This window comes from Petromyzon marinus, chromosome 80 (genome assembly GCF_048934315.1).
Source record: "Petromyzon marinus isolate PM22_M1 ecotype Great Lakes invasive population chromosome 80, UKy_Petmar_22M1.pri1.0, whole genome shotgun sequence".
NCBI lineage: Eukaryota > Metazoa > Chordata > Hyperoartia > Petromyzontiformes > Petromyzontidae > Petromyzon > Petromyzon marinus.
In genome coordinates this window covers 1,783,708-1,795,821 of record NC_133746.1, presented here as the reverse complement: position 1 = coordinate 1,795,821, position 12,114 = coordinate 1,783,708, and the positions used below count along the sequence as shown (strand labels likewise).

The following is a 12,114-nucleotide window of genomic DNA, read 5'->3' as shown; positions in this document are numbered from 1 at the left end:
ACAGAGACCCACAAACTCACCTCACACAGACACCCACAAACTCACCTCACAAAGACACACACAGACTCACCACGCACAGACACCCACAGAGACCCACAGACTCACCACCTACAGACACACACAGAGACCCACAGACTCGCCACACACAGACCCACAGACTCACCACACACAGAGACCCACAAACTCACCTTACACAGTCACCCACAGACTCACCCCACACAGAAACCCACAGACTCACCTCACACAGACACACACAGACTCACCACACACAGAGACCCACAGACTCACCTCACACAGACACACACAGACTCACCTCACACAGAGACCCACAGACTCACCTCACACAGACACACACAGAGACCCACAGACTCACCTCACACAGAAACCCACAGAGAACCACAGACTCACCTCACACCGAGCCCTGTGTCGGCATCTTCAGGCTGAGCCGACCTCGAGGAGGCCCAGACAGGGTTCAGATTTTTCCCGCCATCACCGCCATTCGCCCCAACCCGAAGCGGAAGCAGAAGCTGGGGGTGGAGGTGGGGGGCGCCCAAAGAGGCGGGGCGGGAGGCGGCTTCCGGGGGCGTGGTCTCGCACTGGCACGTCACTCGGAGGGGCGTGGCTGAAGGGTACGTGGTAACGTCCCTCGCACTGTGACAGCACCGGTGACGTCACAATCACCACGTGCTTCCTCAGAGTATGAGACGGGCTTGAAAGAGACGGCAGCTTCTTAAACTTCAGCTGCTTCAGCTTCATCATCGTCGCCTTTCAAAAAACTTCTGCTGAAGCTATCCGAGCGAAACTATTGACGAGGTGAGTTTTGTGGGTGCGTGGTGAGTGTGTGGGTCCGTGTTGTGCGTTCGTGGTGCGGATGGTGGGTTCCTGGTGGGGGGATGTGGGAGACACACAGAGAACCACAAAGATGCATAGAGACCCATATAAATACACAGAGAATCGTAAAGACAAAGACCCATAGAAATACATAGAGACCCATAGAGACCCACAGAGACCCACAGACACCCAGAGAGAGAAACACAGAGACCCACAAAGATACATAGAGACCCAACGATATACATTTTACCAGGTAAGGAGCTATGTAGCGCTGGCTATGACAAACGATAGCAGCTCAAGCAATTGGCTGATAACATTATCATCATCATCATCGTGTGGAAATGTATAGACACCCAGAGACTCAGACTCACCATACAGAGACCCACACACTCACCACACAGAGTCCCACAGACTCAACACACAGACCCACACACTCACCACAGAGACCCACAGACTCACCACACACAGATACCCACAAACTCACCTCACACAGACACAGAGACCCACAGACTCACCTCACGCAGAGACCCACAGACTCATCACACACAGACACCCACAAACTCACCACACACAGACACACACAGAGACCCACAGACTCACCACACACAGACTCACAGACTCACCTCACACAGACACCCACAGAGACCCACAGACTCACCACACACAGACACACAGAGACCCACAGACTCGCCACACACAGACCCACAGACTCACCACACACAGAGACCCAGAAACTCACCTCACAGACACCCACAGACCCACTCACACAGACACCCACAGACTCACCTCACACAGACATACACAGACTCACTTCACACAGAGACCCACAGACTCAGCTCACACAGACACACGCAGACTGACCTCACACAGAGACCCACAGGCTCACCTCACACAGACACACAGAGACCCACAGACTCACCTCACACAGAGCCGACCTCGAGGAGGCCCAGACAGGGTTCAGATTTTCCCGCCATCGCCGCCATTCGCCCGGACCGGAAGCGGAAGTAGAAGCTGGGGGTGGAGGTGGGGGTCGCCGAAAGAGGAGGGGCGGGAGGCGGCTTCCGGGGGCGTGGCCTCGCACTCTCACGTCATTCGGAGGGGCGTGGCTGAAGGGGGCGTGGCATCGTCCCTCGCACTGTAACAGCACCGGTGACGTCGCAATCACCACGTGCTACCTCAGAGTACGAGACGGGCATGAAGGAGACGGCAGCTTCTTAAACTTCAGCTGCTTCAGCTTCATCATCGTCACCTTTCGAACAACTTCTGCTGAAGCTATCCGAGCGAAACTATTGACGAGGTGAGTTTTGTGGCTTCCTGGTGAGTGTGTGGGTCCATGTTGTGGGTTCGTGGTAAGTGTGTGGGTCCTTGTTGTGGGATTGTGGAGAGTGTGTCGGTCCGTGGTAAGGATGTGGGTGCGTGGTGAGTGTGTAGGTCCGTGTTGTGGGTTCGTGGTGAGTGTGTGGGTCCATGGTGAGGATGTGGGTGCGTGGTGAGTGTGTGGGTCTGTGTTGTGAGTTCGTGGTGAGGATGGTGGGTTCCTGGTGGGGGGATGTGGGAGACACACAGAAAACCACAAAGATGCATAGAGACCCATATAAATACAGAGAGAATCGTAAAGACAAAGACCCATAGAAATACATAGAGACCCATAGAGACACACAGATCAATAGATATGCATATAGACCCATAGAGACCCATAGAGACCCACAGAGACCCACAGAGACCCACAGACACCCAGAGAGACACACACAGAGACCCACAAAGATACAGAAACCCAAATACTAAACTGAACGATATACATTTTACCAGGTAAGGAGCTATGTAGCGCTGGCTATTACAAATGATAGAAGCTCAACCAAGTGGCTGATAACATCATCATCATCGTGTGGAAATGTATGGACACCCACAGAGACTCAGACTCACCATACAGAGACCCACACACTCACCACACAGAGACCCACAGACTCAACACACAGACCCACACACTCACCACAGAGACCCACAGACTCACACAGACACCCACAGACTCACCTCACAAAAAGCCCCGTGTCGGCATCTTCAGGCTGAGCCGACCTCGAGGAGGCCCAGACAGGGTTCAGATTTTTCATGCCATCACCGCCATTCGCCCCGACCGGAAGCGGAAGTAGAAGCTGGGGGTGGAGGTGGGGGGCGCCCAAAGAGGCGGGGCGTGAGGCGGCTTCTGGGGGCGTGATCTCGCACTGGCACTTCACTCGGAGTGGCGTGGCTGCAGGGTACGTGGTAACGTCCCTCGCACTGTGACAGCACCGGTGATGTCGCAATCACCACGTGCTTCCTCGGCGTACGAGACGGGCGTGAAGGAGACAGCAGCTTCTTAAACTTCAGCTGCTTTAGCTTCATCATCGTCGCCTTTCGTACAACTTCTGCTTTAAGCTATCCGAGCAAAACTATTGACGAGGTGAGTTTTGTGGGTTCCCGGTGAGTGTGTGGGTCCGTGTTGTGGGTTCGTGGTGCGGATGGTGGGTTCCTGGTGGGGGATGTGGGAGACACACAGAGAACCACAAAGATGCATAGAGACCCATATAAATACACAGAGAATCGTAAAGACAAAGACCCATAGAAATACATACAGACCCATAGAGACACACAGATCCATAGATATACATAGAGACCCATAGAGACCCAGAGAGACCCACAGAGACCCACAGACACCCAGAGAGACACACACAGAGACCCACAGACTCACCACAACAGAATCACCACACACAGAGACCCACAGACTCACCACACACAGACCCACAGACTCACCTCACACAGACACCCACAGAGACCCACAGACTCACCACACACAGACACACAGAGACCCACAGACTCGCCACACACAGACCCACAGACTCACCACACACAGAGACCCAGAAACTCACCTCACACAGACACCCACAGACCCACCTCACACAGAAACCCACAGACTCACCTCACACAGACACACACAGACTCACCACACACAGAGACCCACAGACTCACCTCACACAGACACACACAGACTCACCTCACACAGAGACCCACAGACTCACCTCACACAGACACACACAGAGACCCACAGACTCACCTCACACAGAAACCCACAGAGACCCACAGACTCACCTCACACAGAGCCCTGTGTCGGCATCTTCAGGCTGAGCTGACCTCGAGGAGGCCCAGACAGGGTTCAGATTTTTCCCGCCATCACCGCCATTCGCCCCAACCCGAAGCGGAAGCAGAAGCTGGGGGTGGAGGTGGGGGGCACCCAAAGAGGCGGGGCGGGAGGCGGCTTCCGGGGGCGTGTTCTCGCACTGGCACGTCACTCGGAGGGGCGTGGCTGAAGGGTACGTGGTAACGTCCCTCGCACTGTGACAGCACCGGTGACGTCACAATCACCACGTGCTTCCTCAGAGTATGAGACGGGCTTGAAAGAGACGGCAGCTTCTTAAACTTCAGCTGCTTCAGCTTCATCATCGTCGCCTTTCAAAAAACTTCTGCTGAAGCTATCCGAGCGAAACTATTGACGAGGTGAGTTTTGTGGGTACGTGGTGAGTGTGTGGGTCCGTGTTGTGCGTTCGTGGTGCGGATGGTGGGTTCCTGGTGGGGGGATGTGGGAGACACACAGAGAACCACAAAGATGCATAGAGACCCATATAAATACACAGAGAATCGTAAAGACAAAGACCCATAGAAATACATAGAGACCCATAGAGACCCACAGAGACCCACAGACACCCAGAGAGAGAAACACAGAGACCCACAAAGATACATAGAGACCCAACGATATACATTTTACCAGGTAAGGAGCTATGTAGCGCTGGCTATGACAAACGATAGCAGCTCAAGCAATTGGCTGATAACATTATCATCATCATCGTGTGGAAATGTATAGACACCCAGAGACTCAGACTCACCATACAGAGACCCACACACTCACCACACAGAGTCCCACATACTCAACACACAGACCCACACACTCACCACAGAGACCCACAGACTCACCACACACAGATACCCACAAACTCACCTCACACAGACACAGAGACCCACAGACTCACCTCACGCAGAGACCCACAGACTCATCACACACAGACACCCACAAACTCACCACACACAGACACACACAGAGACCCACAGACTCACCACACACAGACCCACAGACTCACCTCACACAGACACCCACAGAGACCCACAGACTCACCACACACAGACACACAGAGACCCACAGACTCGCCACACACAGACCCACAGACTCACTACACACAGAGACCCAGAAACTCACCTCACACAGACACCCACAGACCCACCTCACACAGACACCCACAGACTCACCTCACACAGACATACACAGACTCACTTCACACAGAGACCCACAGACTCAGCTCACACAGACACACGCAGACTGACCTCACACAGAGACCCACAGGCTCACCTCACACAGACACACAGAGACCCACAGACTCACCTCACACAGAGCCGACCTCGAGGAGGCCCAGACAGGGTTCAGATTTTCCCGCCATCGCCGCCATTCGCCCGGACCGGAAGCGGAAGTAGAAGCTGGGGGTGGAGGTGGGGGTCGCCGAAAGAGGAGGGGCGGGAGGCGGCTTCCGGGGGCGTGGCCTCGCACTCTCACATCATTCGGAGGGGCGTGGCTGAAGGGGGCGTGGCAACGTCCCTCGCACTGTGACAGCACCGGTGACGTCGCAATCACCACGTGCTTCCTCAGAGTACGAGACGGGCATGAAGGAGACGGCAGCTTCTTAAACTTCAGCTGCTTCAGCTTCATCATCGTCACCTTTCGAACAACTTCTGCTGAAGCTATCCGAGCGAAACTATTGACGAGGTGAGTTTTGTGGCTTCCTGGTGAGTGTGTGGGTCCATGTTGTGGGTTCGTGGAGAGTGTGTCGGTCCGTGGTAAGGATGTGGGTGCATGGTGAGTGTGTAGGTCCGTGTTGTGGGTTCGTGGTGAGTGTGTGGGTCCATGGTGAGGATGTGGGTGCGTGGTGAGTGTGTGGGTCCGTGTTGTGAGTTCGTGGTGAGGATGGTGGGTTCCTGGTGGGGGGATGTGGGAGACACACAGAGAACCACAAAGATGCATAGAGACCCATATAAATACAGAGAGAATCGTAAAGACAAAGACCCATAGAAATACATAGAGACCCATAGAGACACACAGATCCATAGATATGCATATAGACCCATAGAGACCCATAGAGACCCACAGAGACCCACAGAGACCCACAGACACCCAGAGAGACACACACAGAGACCCACAAAGATACAGAAACCAAAATACTAAACTGAACGATATACATTTTACCAGGTAAGGAGCTATGTAGCGCTGGCTATTACAAATGATAGAAGCTCAACCAAGTGGCTGATAACATCATCATCATCATCATCGTGTGGAAATGTATGGACACCCACAGAGACTCAGACTCACCATACAGAGACCCACACACTCACCACACAGAGACCCACAGACTCAACACACAGACCCACACACTCACCACAGAGACCCACAGACTCACACAGACACCCACAGACTCACCTCACAAAAAGCCCCGTGTCGGCATCTTCAGGCTGAGCCGACCTCGAGGAGGCCCAGACAGGGTTCAGATTTTTCATGCCATCACCGCCATTCGCCCCGACCGGAAGCGGAAGTAGAAGCTGGGGGTGGAGGTGGGGGGCGCCCAAAGAGGCGGGGCGTGAGGCGGCTTCTGGGGGCGTGATCTCGCACTGGCACTTCACTCGGAGTGGCGTGGCTGCAGGGTACGTGGTAACGTCCCTCGCACTGTGACAGCACCGGTGATGTCGCAATCACCACGTGCTTCCTCAGCGTACGAGACGGGCGTGAAGGAGACAGCAGCTTCTTAAACTTCAGCTGCTTTAGCTTCATCATCGTCGCCTTTCGTACAACTTCTGCTTTAAGCTATCCGAGCGAAACTATTGACGAGGTGAGTTTTGTGGGTTCCCGGTGAGTGTGTGGGTCCGTGTTGTGGGTTCGTGGTGCGGATGGTGGGTTCCTGGTGGGGGATGTGGGAGACACACAGAGAACCACAAAGATGCATAGAGACCCATATAAATACACAGAGAATCGTAAAGACAAAGACCCATAGAAATACATACAGACCCATAGAGACACACAGATCCATAGATATACATAGAGACCCATAGAGACCCAGAGAGACCCACAGAGACCCACAGACACCCAGAGAGACACACACAGAGACCCACAGACTCACCACAACAGAATCACCACACACAGAGACCCACAGACTCACCTCACACAGATACACACAGACTCACCACACACAGACTCACACAGAGACCCACAGACTCACCTCACACAGAGACCCACAGACTCACCACACATAGACCCACAGACTCACCTCACAAAGACACACACAGACTCACCATGCACAGACACCCACAGAGACCCACAGACTCAACACCAACAGACACACACAGAGACCCATAAACTCACCTTACAGACACCCACAAACTCACCTCACACAGACACACACAGACTCACAACACACAGAGACCCACAGACTCATCTCACACAGACACCCACAGACTCACCTCACACAGACACACACAGAGACCCACAGACTAACCACACACAGAGACCCACAAATTCACCTCGCACAGATACACACAGACACCCAGACTCACCACACACAGACTCACACAGAGACCCATAGACTCACCTCACACAGAGACCCACAGACTCACCACACATAGACACCCACAAACTCACCTCACACAGACATAAACAGAGACCCACAGACTCACCTCACACAGACACCCACAAACTCACCTCAAACAGAGACCCACAAACTCACCACACACAGACACACACAGAGACCCACAAACTCACCACACACAGACCCACAGAATCACCTCACAAAGACACACACAGACTCACCATGCACAGACACCCACAGAGACCCACAGACTCACCAACAACAGACACACACAGAGACCCACAGACTCGCCACACACAGACCCACAGACTCACCAACAACAGACACACACAGAGACCCATAGACTAACCACACACAGAGACCCACAAACTCACCTCACACAGACACCCACAGACTCACCTAACACAGACACCCACAGACTCACCTCACACAGACACACACAGACTCACCACACACAGAAACCCACAGACTCACCTCACATAGACACACACAGAGACCCACAGACTCACCTCACACAGACACACAGACTCACCTCACACAGAGACCCACAGACTCACCTCACACAGACACACACAGAGACCCACAGACTCACCTCACACAGACAGACACAGAGACCCACAGACTCACCACACACAGACACACACAGAGACACACAGACTCACCTCACACAGAGACCCACTGACTCACACAGACACCCACAGACTCACCTCACACAAAGCCCCGTGTCGACATCTTCAGGCTGAGCCAACCTCGAGGAGGCCCAGACAGGGTTCAGATTTTCCCGCCATCGCCGCCATTCGCCCCGACCGGAAGCAGAAGAAGATGGGGGTGGAGGTGGGTGGCACCCAAAGAGGCGGGGCGGGAGGCGGCTTCCGGAGGCGTGGCCTCGCACTCTCACGTCACTCGGAGGGGCGTGGCTGAAGGGGGCGTGGTAACATCCCTCGCACTGTGACAGCACCGGTGACATCGCAATCACCACGTGCTTCCTCAGAGTACGAGATGGGCATGAAGGAGACGGCAGCTTCTTAAACTTCAGCTGCTTCAGCTTCATCATCGTCGCCTTTCGAATAACTTCTGCTGAAGCTATCCGAGCGAAACTATTGACGAGGTGAGGTTTGTGGGTTCCTGGTGAGTGTGTGGGTCCGTGTTGTGGGATTGTGGAGAGTGTGTGGGTCCGTGGTGAGGATGTGGGTGCGTGGTGAGTGTGTGAGTCCGTGTTGTGGGTTCGTGGTGAGTGTGTGGGTCCGTGGTGAGGATGTGGGTGCGTAGTGAGTGTGTGGATCCGTGTTGTGAGTTCGTGGTGCGGATGGTGGGTTCCTGGTGGGGGGATGTGGGAGACACACAGAGAACCACAAAGATGCATAGAGACCCATATAAATACACAGAGAAACGTAAAGACAAAGACCCATAGAAATACATAGAGACCCATAGAGACACACAGATCCATAGATATGCATAGAGACCCATAGAGACCCACAGAGACCCACAGACACCCAGAGAGACACACAGAGACCCACAAAGATACAGAGACCCAAATACTAAACTGAACGATATACATTTTACCAGGTAAGGAGCTACGTAGCGCTGGCTATTACAAACGAAAGAAGCTCAACCAAGTGGCTGATAACATCATCATCATCATCATCGTGTGGACACCCACAGAGACTCAGACTCACCATACAGAGACCCACACACTCACCACACAGAGACCCACAGATTCAACACACAGACCCACACACTCACCACAGAGACCCACAGACTCATCACACACAGACACACACAGACACCCACAGACTCACCTCACACAAAGCCACGTGTCGGCATCTTCAGGCTGAGTCGACCTCGAGGAGGCCCAGACAGGGTTCAGATTTTTCCCGCCATCGCCGTCATTTGCCCCGACCGGAAGTGGAAGTAGAAGCTGGGGGTGGAGGTGGGGTTCGCCCAAAGAGGAGGGTTGGGAGGCAGCTTCCGGGGGAGTGGCCTCGCACTGCACGTCACTAGGAGGGGCGTTGCTGAAGGGTGTTGTATATGTCCCCCTTTCCATAATAATATTAACAAGTATTTTTTCAATACATATAGATACATATTTCTATTGTTTCTTTTAATTTAATAATGAATAAAAACACCAAACCAGGCCTCAGCATGGCATGTGGAGGTCATATTTACCTTGACCCACTAACACGACTTTTACGTTCAGAGCCCTCCCAGGGTCAGAGGGAGCAGATAGAGAGCAGAGCGCAGCGGATTGCAAGGGGCTGACGTAAACACAAAGCCAGGGTCACTGGGAGGTTGCGTTAGCCTAGATCTAGTTAAGTCAAAAAAGCTAATTGGTTCTGCATTACTATTAAAGTAACTTAAAGTCGGAATTTAACGACAGGGTAGGCTAAAGTTATTGATCTTCAAACCCACTTCAATTTAACCCTGCCACAAGCTACGTCAATGTAACCATCACCGGTCTGTTAATATGAAATGTATTTACATATTTTAATCATTTCTATACGACTTGACCCGAAGCCTAACAATCAGGTTTTCCTAAGTCAACATGAATGCTCTAATCCACCCATACACAAATAATAAGCCGGGTTAAAGTAAGAGTAGAGAGGAAAAGAAATGCAAGCGCACAGCAAAACTGCAACGTAAGCAAAGGGCGATGTTAAACCCAGGGTCGGAGAGAAAGGAAGATCCCGGCCGTCTTTGTATCCCCGCAGCGCGGGGTAGGAGTGTGTATACGCTCGGGGAAACACGAGTCAAACACCACAACGGGAAGCTGACCCAGACCTTGGATTAATACAGAATCATAACTGTGGAACTCTGATGAAATGAAATGTTAACTTAAAACTTTTTAACCATTTCTTTGTGCGTCGGTGAAAGTCGGAGGGAATATCGCCCCTCCCTCCAGGTTGTGCACTCAGACAGAGAGGCGCCTTCGAGACAATTTATAACATTTGATTGTTTTACTTGTGGGTTTTATGATAGGAGTATGACAACGGAATATACCGTGGGTGATCCACACAAGGACACACACTGACATACGTACGGACACACACACGGACGCAGATATATACGGACAAATCCTGACACAGCAAAAATCGAAAGAAACCCCGCCTTGTGGGCAGAATCCGAGTGAAGGGATTTTTGGGCATAAAAAGAGGATCCTGAGCATTGAAACCTCAGTTCGACCGGGGGGGGGGGGGGTCGGCTCACCAGAGTTCGACCGGGGGGTCGACTCTCGGGAGACAGTTCGACTCGGAGGAGGTCGGAACTCGGGCAGTTCGACTCGGAGGAGTTCAACTCGGGGAGTTCGACCAGGGGGGTCGGAACTCGGGGCAGTTCGACACGCGAGAGAGTTCGACCAGTGGGTCGGCTCAGGAGCAGTTCAAATCGGGAACGAGAGCAACAGGTCGCCAGCCGGCGAGCTGCAGAGCAAGGGGCGGCGAGCAGAGGCCAAAGTGGCCCCGTCGCTACCCACTGAGGTTGGCAAGACTCGCAAGGTAGTGAGGCGCCACCGAGTGTGATTTTAAAAGAGCTGAAAGAAAGGGTATTGCTGAAAGTTTATTCTACATTGAGTCCAGCTGCACAGCGACCAATGCACCAAGCAAGAGCTTCTGGAAACCAGAGCAAGAGCACGTGCGACTTGAGTCATCCAGCAGTGGAGAAAAACCTGCTTTCAGCAAACCAGCAACGAGCACGTTCGAGTTCTCCACCCAGAGAGAGGGAGCGTGCCGATGCAGCTCATCCAGCAGCGGAGAGAGACTGCTGTCAGCGAACCAGCACGAGCGTGATCGCGCAGCTCATCCATCCAGCAGTGGAGAGAGGTGGCCACTGAGCAGCACTGAGAGCGATCAAGCAACTCTCCCCCGTGGACAGAGGCTGGCTGCTGTGTGGAGGAGGGAACGCCGATACGTATGATGCACAACCCCCACTCACCCTGACCGCTCTAAAGGGAGCGAGTATCCCTTTCATACAAGGGACACGTTGACGTATGTTAACGCAAGAAGACCAACCACACTCACATTACCCTAAAAAGAGAACTCAACGATACGATGATGTGCTATGGCCCACTACACGACCAATCTGACGTTCGCTGGACCTAAAGACTCAACTCCAAACAATGACTACTCCACACAATTCATGACACACAAAAACACACTCAAGTCCGTGAACCATCTGGCCGTGTGATAACAGTCCGTCGTTTATAAGTATATTCGTAATTTTCCTCTTTAATATTTTGTTTTGGACTGTACTTCTAATCGCATAAGTTACCAACCGATCCATCAATACGAATTAACCCTTGGCACCTTCGCCACGGAGCTACGCTACCGGGGAGGAATCGTGCTAAACCGATTTTCTGATCATACAATCTTATTCACGGATTAATTAATCTCCCGTGAGATAACACGTTCCGCCGCATACCCTCACACTAAGCCATTTCGGTAATCTTATAGTCTGTCCGGTGGATCTGTTGTTACATTTATGCCTTTGGAAATAATAACTGTTTGATTGTCTTTTTATATGAATACCGTTGCATGTTAATCAATCGCCTGTGATAATGTGCTGACCATTTCAAGTATAA

The 12,114-nt window shown here is 52.6% G+C and overlaps 2 long non-coding RNA genes across 4 annotated transcripts; both read right to left on the bottom strand.

Moving 5' to 3' along the window:
• Positions 1-601: 601 nt before the first annotated feature.
• Positions 602-2,426, bottom strand: LOC142907607 (uncharacterized). The gene is made up of 2 exons (XR_012931120.1): positions 1,751-2,426; positions 602-882 (listed from the first exon to the last, which is right to left on the bottom strand). It is a non-coding gene; the product is annotated as an uncharacterized LOC142907607 (long non-coding RNA).
• A 1,721-nt stretch (positions 2,427-4,147) lies between these two features.
• LOC142907606 (uncharacterized) lies at positions 4,148-10,725 on the bottom strand. Of its 3 annotated transcripts, none has more exons than XR_012931118.1 (3): positions 8,249-10,725; positions 5,297-6,857; positions 4,148-4,428 (listed from the first exon to the last, which is right to left on the bottom strand). It is a non-coding gene; the product is annotated as an uncharacterized LOC142907606 (long non-coding RNA). The 3 variants fall into 3 exon arrangements; XR_012931119.1 differs by having other exon boundaries at positions 5,297-8,858; positions 9,341-10,725; XR_012931117.1 differs by having other exon boundaries at positions 5,297-10,725.
• Positions 10,726-12,114: the final 1,389 nt, after the last annotated feature.